Source organism: Solanum pennellii, chromosome 1 (assembly GCF_001406875.1).
Source record: "Solanum pennellii chromosome 1, SPENNV200".
In the NCBI taxonomy this organism is placed as follows: Eukaryota; Viridiplantae; Streptophyta; class Magnoliopsida; order Solanales; family Solanaceae; genus Solanum; species Solanum pennellii.
The window spans coordinates 104367455-104376103 of record NC_028637.1 but is presented as its reverse complement, the minus strand read 5'-3'; the positions used below and the strand labels follow the sequence as shown (position 1 = coordinate 104376103).

At 28.0% G+C, this 8649-nt stretch overlaps 1 pseudogene; it reads left to right on the top strand.

The window, feature by feature from the left end:
• The first annotated feature begins 4112 nt into the window (after window positions 1-4112).
• Window positions 4113-5793, top strand: LOC107025920 (annotated as a pseudogene).
• The last annotated feature ends 2856 nt before the right edge of the window (window positions 5794-8649 follow it).

Genomic DNA, 8649 nt, shown 5'->3' with positions numbered 1-8649 from the left:
TAAGTCTACTGGCAAGATTCAGTTCCTCCCCAACAAAAAGACATTGGAATGGTGTTAAACACATACTTCGATATCTTCGAGGGACCATGGACATGGGTTTATTCTATTCCAATGAATCCAAATCAGAACTGATTGGTTACGCAGATGCAGGGTATTTATCAGATCCGCATAAAGCTCGATCACAAACAGGCTATTTGTTTACACGTGGAGACACGACAATATCTTGGAGATCAATGAAGCAAACGTTGGTAGCCACTTCTTCAAATCATGCAGAAATAATAGCCATCCATGAAGCAAGTCGAGAGTGCGTCTGGTTGAGATCAATGACCCATCATATTCAGGAAATGTGTGGTTTTTCTTTGAAAAAGAATATACCAACCACAATGTACGAAGATAATGCTGCATGTATAGCTCAATTGAAAGGAGGATACATCAAAGGAGACCGGACAAAGCATATCTCACCAAAGTTCTTTTTCACGCATGATCTTCAACAAAATGGTGAGATAGAAGTTCAACAAATTCGTTCAAGTGATAATCTTGCTGATTTATTCACTAAGGCATTGCCAACATCAACGTTTGAGAAGTTGAGATACAAGATTGGAATGCGCCGTCTACGAGATATCAAGTAAAATTTTCATCAGGGGGAGCGAAATACGCGTTGTACTCTTTTCCTTAACTATGGTTTTGTCCCAAGTTGGGTTTTCCTGGTAAGGTTTTTAACGAGGCAACATTCAAAGCGTATTATGAGATATGTGTACTCTTTTTTCTTCACTAGGCTTTTTCCCACTGGGTTTTTCCTAGTAAGGTTTTAACGAGGCACATAATCTATGGATATCCAAGGGGGAGTGTTGTAAATCCATTGTATATGTGGATGATCCATTAGAGTTATCCAACAATCAATTGGATTTATGTATTAGTATTTCCAATGTGATAAGATTTCAAGGTGATATGAACCTTGATGATAACTATGTATAATCCAAGGTGACCTTTGACTACGATATCTCAACACTATAAATAGAGATATCATTCACCATTGTATGACACACTTGAATAAGAAAATTCTCTCCTCTATCTTATACTTCTTGTCTTTTTCTTCTTACATTCTGAGTTTTCTTTACAACATATAAATATTATTGGACAACTTATTTCAGTATAGAGGACAATTATAAATGAATGAGGAGTAATTAGCACAATAATTTAGAAGATAAAAATAGAAAATGGTGTTCTATTTGACAATGTTTTCAAGTTTTATCCTCTCAATTGTTTCACAAATTCACTAAATATGAAATAGAGGAAGTATAAAATATGCTAATAAGAAATATTTTCTTCGTTTAATATTATTTGTCCTCTATATTAGGATGTTCAATAATATTTATCTATTTTATATAATTAATAGAAAAATTTTATACTTAGTTCATAATTATTTTTTTATTAATTATAGTGATTTTTTATTATATTTTTAAGGCATTATATTTATTATTTTCTCTATCCTTAGTTACTTGTCTACTTTTGAATTGACACACTTATTATGAAAATAATTATTGACATAGTGAGTTTATTTTACCTCTATTAATTATGAAGTGAATGAATTAAAATTTTAAGATTTTTAAAAGTTCTACATTTCTCAAATTAATTAATTGAGAGTATAATAAATATAAAAATTATCCTTTCTTAATTTGTCAAAATAAAAATAATTAACGACAGAAGAATATATCAAAAGATGATATAGTAAATTAGTAAGTTATCCTTCTATCTATAATTTATTAAAAAGTGTCAAATACTTCCTTCATCCGATATTGTTTGTCATGGTTACTATTTTTAGAGTTAAATTATAAAAATTTTGATTAAATTTTAAAATGTATTTTTTCACCATATTAATATGCAAAAAATTGCAAGTTATAGTACTTTTCATATAGTTTTAAAATATCTAACTTTTGTTTAAAAAATATTAAATAAATATAATTCAATTTATCTTTGAAAATTAATAAATTAACTTTTGATAGCGTAATATAATAAATAATTCCGAACGAACGAAGAGAGTATTATTATTAAGCCGAAATTTTAAGATATATGTGAGTACTTCGAGGTATTGAGAAATGAGAAAGAACACATACATGCATTAATAAGAGAAATTAAATTTTCGGTTTCTTGAGGTATTGGGAAGGACACTTTTTTTTAAAAAAACTTAAAGTATTGTGAAAGAACACATACTTGCATAATAAGAGAAATTAAATTTTGGGGTTTTGAGGTACTGGGAAGAGGGGCGTGCATCGGTTGTGTGATTCGAATTTATATAAAACACATGTACATTATATTATTTTATTAAGTTTTACATCTAAATTACTAAAAGGGTAAATTTTATGTTTAAATTATTATTTTTTAATTTGAAAAATATATTTTAAATTTTTATATCACTTTTATTAGAGTGTGTGTAATACACTTTTTTTATTTTAAAAAAATTAACATATCACAGGACAAAACATTCAACTTCGATGAACACTAAATGAATTATTAGTATTAATTAAATTAAAAATTAAAAAATTATATATCTAAAAAATAATATTTTTTTATAATAATATGAAAAAAAAATTTCTTACTCCACTCTATCACTTCCTCTCGCCACCCACCTCCCCCTCACCCTTCAACCCACCTCGACCATTTTATCTCATCTAATCCTCCGCTTTTAATTTTTTCTCATTTAGTATTATATACATACATATCGAAAATATTTTTACTTGTCGTCTTTAATTGCTTTTTTTAATTTTTTTTTGTGTTATATTCATATACTAGTAGAAAAGAAAATCTAAAAATATATGTACATACACATTTAACACAAAATGAGAAAAATATAAAAAATAATAAAAAATTAGAAGCGAAAAGTTAAAAAGGATGGTGTAAAACTTTTATTTTTTAAAAGATAAAATAATTGACATTAATTTTTAAAAAGGATGGAGGATTCTCCGGGGGGAAGGGGGAGGGGTACATGGAGGAGGCAATGGAGTGGGTAAAAAAAATTAAATTTTTTCAAATTTTTTTATGGATAGTAATACTTTAATTTTTATTTATTAATTAATATTAATAGTTTATTGTTTAATTTTTGTCAAAGTGGAATGTTTTGTCTATATGAAATGCCACGTGTTAAGATTTTTTCAAATAAAAGAGAGAGTGCATTACACACTGACGTGTGTTTCTCAAACTAAAAAATGATAGATTAGGCATGAAAGTCACACTGTCAATAATTTAGGTCTGAAACTTAAAAAAAGGAATATTTTAGGTGTGTTTTTAACATTTATCTCTAATACATTTATCGATTTCTAAAGAATTAATAATAAATTAATAAAATATTTTTGGTATTAATGGTTCAATTTTTAATTTATCCAATAAAAAGATTCTCATAAAATAAATATATAACTTCTCACTTTTCTAACAATTTGGCAAGGTATAGTGAGAAAAGCAAATCAACTATAAATATTTTGATACAGTAAAACAAGATATATAATGAGAAATTGCATTAATAAGAGTAGATGTAGTACGGAAATTACAATAATATGTTACAACCAAAACATAATACAGAATTTCTGATGTGAACTAGAAGTACTATGCCGTGTGAAGTGTGTAGAACATAGTATAGAATATTGATATAGTTTCTAGTTAGGTTAAATTAATAATATTTAATATTTATGAATGGCACAGTAGTAACTTATTATCGCCTTAATGAGTTATCGGCTTACTGAATAACCCAGTACTAAAAATCGATACTAAATTGGTAAGTCAATTATTTGTTTTAGGAAAGTGCTAAATGGCTAGAAAATTTAAAAAAATAATTTATTTATTTTTGTTTTAAAATAAATTGATGTTTTTTCCTTTTATAGTTAAAAAATATTAAAGTTTAAAAGGAAAAAATATTTTAAAAAATAAAATAACATAGATAAAAATATTATTCAGACTAGTTTTATTTAAACGAATAATACTTTTTTTTAAATTTAATTTATTGATTGATTCGAATTTTGGACAATCTAATAGGGAAAGAAGACATCATTGGAAAGAAAAAGGATAAAAGTGACAAAAATTAAACTAGTTAGTGCCGCGTCAACCGACACATTATATATGTAATGAACGTAGGGCAGCAGACGCTACCAATACTCCTCCGCTACTTGCCAATCAGTAGTAGTGAAACATGTTGTGATAAGCTTCAAAAATCTTTGGCGGAGACGCTAAACAAGTTTTACCCTTTAGCTGGAAGATTTAGAGAAGATGAACGCTCATTCCACTGCAACGATGAAGGTGTTGAGTATATTGAAACCAAAGTCAATGCGCGCGGATCTTGCTGAATATTGAGGTTTTGGATGATCTTCTTCGTAAAATGGAACATCGGCCATCAAGTCCATTACTTGGTGTCCAAGTGAAAACTTATTCAATTGTGGAGGACTAGTCATGGGGATATTTGTCAATGAATGGGCGAACACTAGCCTTACAGGAACGACAAAAGATTGACTCCCAAGCTTCGGTCACTTGTCATCTCTATTTTTATCTGAACCTCAATATCCACCACCACCTCGTGAGATTGTCACAAGAAGGTTTGTCTTTGATGTTTTGGCAATCGCAAACCTCAAAAATAAAACCAAAGATTCAAGTGACAGGCGGCTTACTAGAGTGGTGGTCGTTATGTCATTAATATGGAAGGTTCTCGCAGGCATTTCTTCAGCCAGAAATGGACAGTCGTCTTTTTTAATTGCTACTTATTACTTCCTCCGTCCGGTATTGTTTGTCATGATTTTTATTTTTAGAGTTAAACTACAAAAATTTTGACTAACATTTTAAGATGCATTTTTTAATCGTATTAATATAAAAAAATTGTAATTTATACTACTTTTCATATAGTTTTAGAATATCTATTTCTTTTATTTAAAATATCGAATTAATGTACCTTTGAAAATTAGTCAAATTAACTTTTGATAAGCGCAATATGACAAGCATTTTTGAACGGAGGAAGTAATTTGAAGGGATATCAAATTTAGCACCTTTGAAACATGCTCTAGGAAATTTTACCATGTCTGAAATTGCTAATAAGGAGGGCGATGAGGCAAGAAGGAACGATGATGAGTTAAATGTATTAGAAAGATGATGAAAATCAGGCCCAGGTCTTATTCCCTAAATTCATGCCTCATATGAAGAATGAAGAGAAACATGTCGCAGGACCTGTTCCTTAAGTCAAGTCTTATCTGAAGACAAGTCTCATATAAAGAAAGAAGAGAAACAGGTCGTAGGACCTGTTCCTTTAAGTCAAGTCTCATACCTGTTCCTCTTCATTAGATGCTTCTTCTAAAATTTGTATAGGTGTACAAAGTATGTTAGAAGTTTGTTATCTCTTACATTAAGTTACCTTTCTGCCATTTTGTAATAACATAAATACTTGTTTCTTCTTCAATAAAATAACTCAGAAATGAGAGAAAATTCCCCCCATAGTTGATCTTCACTGTTTCTTCTTCTTATTTTTCTACATGGTGTTTCTTTTTCTAATTGTTTTCCTACATAATGATTTTGTAAAGTTGGTAGGAAATACAATACGGAACACATGTGTAGGCATTGGTAAGGGGGAAAGCGTTGATGACATTTCCTCTTTAGCTGTTAACAATCTGACAAAATGTATAGAAAAAATTCTGCAAGGAGATGAGATGGACTTTTATTCGTGCTCTAGTTGGTGCGGAATAGAAGCATGGGTTAGTTTGAAAGAGAATGTCATTGCTCAATTCGAGAGACGACCCTCATATTTTGTTCTCTACTTCACTGTAGCTAACATTTGATTTTTACCCAAATGGTGAACACCCTAGAACAGGACGAACTAACAATTTTATTACATAAAATACTATATAAAGTTTTTAGGTAGTCTTTGAAATGCAGCTAATAGTATAACTAATTAACCAAATAAGAAGTGAGAAAAAACGTGACTACTTTAGTTTTTGGTTGTTTCATGGCCAAGTTAGATGAGGAAAATGATAAAAGCCCTCTCAACTCCTACTTCGAATCATCTTCGGAGCCTCAAACTTTCATTTTTTGATTCCTCGTTTATATGTATTATTAATATTGCTCCATTACTTGCCAATTTTGCTATTTATAATGGTATATCTTTAAACACACTAATTAATAGGTCTTGCCCAAATTTTGAGACTATTATAGTAATTTCGATCAAAGTTTTAATATATTACGAATCATTTTTCCAAAAATATAATGAGTAAAGATATTTGTGATCACTACTAATAATGGGGAGAAAGCATAGTATATCGCAATAGAAGCTTGATTCAAGATATCAAAAAAACACTGTCGTCTATTTCAAAAACAAAAGCTCCTTAGTGCCCCAAAATGGGAGCGGGGGACGGTCCTCTTCTCACGCAACAACAACATATATCGATTCATTCTATTTAGCTTAAATATTTTTGTTGATACATTCCTTGATAAGTTTCATATGTATTTTAAAATATTTTTTTTTTTATTTAGCTTAAAAATAGAACTTCCCTCTTAAGTTTATTAAAGTGAAAGAAAATATAAATAACCATAAGAATAAATCGAATAAAATTCATGAATAAAAATTATATTTATATAGTGTAATTTTAATTGAAAATTATGATAAAAATAAGTAGTTAATATTATTACACATGATATAAAAATAATATAAATATACATAAATGTGAAAAATGATGTATAAAAAAGATTTAAAAGGTATATTTAACATTTATCTATTTTATTCCGGAATAACTTATCCTGTGATTATTATACCATCCAATAGGAGAGATAACTTATCCCAATACTAATTCTTAATTCAAGGATAAGTCATCCCAAAATTTTACAACCAAACAAGGGAATAAAGGATTCTAAAAAATTATCCCCAAGTTAACTCTCCTTTTCTCAAAAGATATCCACTTTGAAGAAATAGTTAAATAATTCAATTACATTAGGCATAATATAATATATTAAATTCTAAATTTGGCTTCAAATTTTAACTTTGTTCTCCAATTTCATAATGCACAAACAGACACTTGAACTATCCAACTTTTAAATAAATAAACACATGAGTCCTATATGGCACAATAAACGAAGGACACCACGTAGGGCAAAAAATGACATGTAGGAGTAGGACATGTGTGTCTATTTGTTCAACCTTATACAAATTTAAGTGTCTATTTGTGCACATCCAAAATAGAAGGACATAAATATGCTTTGAATCCAAATTAACGAGCATATTTACGTATTATGCCATTACATTAACAAGATCATATTAACTAAAAAACAATTCAAATACATCACTATGATTTCCTTTGATGATGACAATCATGGAAAAAGGAAAAAAGAACTCAATTAACCAACAATTTCATCACTTATATTTTTATTTATATATATTAACAAGAAGTGACTAGGTTGGCGTATTGCCAAGTTGGTATTTATTAAAACAAAAATTTTAAGAGATAAGAAAAACCCTTGAGAAAGTGTATGTACGTGGGGGATTCAAAGTTGTCAATCATTGAACTAGGAAAACAATTTTCATAAAATGTGGATTAAAAATTCAAATACTCCACATTTTATAAAATGTGGATTAAAAAAAATACTAAGATCTTCTTTAATAATTTACTTTATGTCTCTAATCTTGTTGAGTCGATCTTGAGAATATGTTACAGAATATGATTTATATATTCAAAAAAGAATATTGTGTAGGATAGGGGTGTACAAAATCGAACCGCAAACAGAATCAAACAACAAATTGAGTCAAATCGAGAAAAAAAACCGATTAGTGATTCTATTTGACTTGATTTGGTATTGAAAAAAAATTAGACTATATTTGGGTTGGTTGGTTTTAATTTTAAAAAACCATTCCGAGACCAAACTAACCCGATATTATATATGTAATTTTTAATTTTATTTTATACATAAAAATATTTACTTTGATATCATTTGAAAATATTTCTTATACAATTTCATAGTTTTTATCTTTTAATATATTAATTCAAGTTTTAAAATTTAGAATTTGGAATGCTCCAATAAAGATTATAGTTCATATATGTTGATAATTATAATAAAACTTAAATCAAAATCATATTAATACTAATGAAAAAAAATCATTTTAACACTAAGAATGACAATAATATTGAATATTTGTTTTTTAGTTTTACATTGTTTAAACAATTAAAATGCATAATCTAATTCAATTTTCCTTAAATATTTAGTAATGTAACTAATACTTATTAAACTTATTTTAGCATGATTTAGTACTTTTAAATTATGATTATTTTCATCAAGACTTTACAATATTTATTTTATATGATGATTTCATTATTTATTTTTATTGAATATTTTTGTGTCATCAATACTCATCTCATATTTTGTTTATTTTTTTTAAGAAACACATTAGATAATTGTATTTTAGTTGGACAAAAGAAATATTTGGAGCACAAGTTAATAATATGTTTGTATGCAAGGTTTACCGAAAAAAATCTAAAAATCTGGAAAAATTCGAAGTTTATTAGTTTAGTTTGATTTGTAAATTTAAAAATTCGAACTTTATTGGTTTGGTTTGATTTATAAATTTAAAAATTTTATACGAATGATTTGATTTGGTATTTGAAAAATCCGAACCAACCCGAGGTTGAAAAACCCAAA